We start from the raw sequence: 1,411 nt of genomic DNA on the forward strand, positions 1-1,411 counted from the left end.
AATCCCCTGCAAACGCTTAAAAAGAATCTTCGCCAGCACCTTCCGGTCGACGTTAAGGAGCGATATGGGTCGCCAGTTCCCCATATCGGCCGTATCGACGACTCGGGGCTTAGTCAGCATGATCACCGCCGAGGATCTCATCGAAGGAGGGAGTATACCCCTCTCCAGGCTCTCATTAAACACTTCGGTGAGACTAGGGGCCAGGAGACTGCAGAAGGCCAGATAGAACTCGGCGGTAAGACCGTCGGGGCCTGGTGATTTTAATTTGGTCTGCGATAGAATCGTCTCCGTGACCTCCTCTACGGTGATCGGGCCGACCAACTCGTCAAGCCTTCCGTGATCAATCTCGGGAAGGGAGAGACCCTCGAGGAAGCTGTCCGCCTGATGCCGGCAGGGTCTCCTCTTTCCGAGAAGCTCCAGGTAGTACTCGCGGACCACCCTCTGTATCCCCTGAGGAGTGTCCTCTAGGACACCGAGGGTGTTCCGTAGACAGGTGATGAGCTTAGTGCCTTCCTTCCGTTTGCAACTCAGAAAGGGATCGGGCGAGTGGTAAGTCCCATGATCCCTCTCCTTTAGCAAGGAAGCATACCTGTCGTATTGGAACGTTCTCATCATGGATTTGACCCTGGAGATGTCCCCGGGATCACCTCTTTGCGCCACCAGACAGTCCAGCTTGCACAGGAGTCCGAGGTAGGTCCTGTACCGTGAGGACTGGATGTTCTGGGAAAGAGAGCGGAACAGAGCACGGGTCCTTACCTTCACCATCTCCCACCACTCTGACTTCGTCGCGCAGAACTCTGCGACGGTCACCTGGTCGTGGAAGAAGTCCTCGAAAGCCTGCCGAACCCAGCCTTCATTCAGGATGTCGGAATTGAGCCGCCAAATCCCTCTTCCTCTCAGCGGAGCCTGCGAGACATTTAACAGACAGGTAAGGATAAGGTGGTCGGAGAACTCGACCGGCTTCAGCACGAGTGCCGTCACCGGAAGAGACTCCTTAACATAAACCCTATCTATCCTGCTCTGACTTCTGCCTCGCTGATACGTGTACCCCGTGAGGTCCGGGCTGTGCCGAATATGCACGTCCACCAGACCCGCCTGCCTGACTATCCTAAGGAGGGCCAAAGCGTCGTATCCCGGTTTGTCTTTGGCACCTTTCCTGTCCTTGGTCCTAGTGACGGTGTTAAAGTCACCGCCAAAGACAATATGCCGGGACGTGTAGAGGTAAGGCTCTATCTCGTCAAACAGGCGCTTCCTCTCCCACTTGGTCTGGGGGGCATAGATGTTAATCAGACGGAGAGGCTGCCTGCCTACCGACACATATAGGACTACGCACCGACCCTTCGTTATCTCAACCACCCGGCAGATTGTGACTTCCACATCTTGGAAGAGGATGGCAACTCCCCCGTAGCCC

The sequence above is a fragment of the Sceloporus occidentalis genome, unplaced genomic scaffold, assembly GCF_023333645.1.
Source record: "Sceloporus occidentalis isolate IW3139 unplaced genomic scaffold, rSceOcc1.0.p SCAF_161, whole genome shotgun sequence".
Taxonomy (NCBI): domain Eukaryota; kingdom Metazoa; phylum Chordata; class Lepidosauria; order Squamata; family Phrynosomatidae; genus Sceloporus; species Sceloporus occidentalis.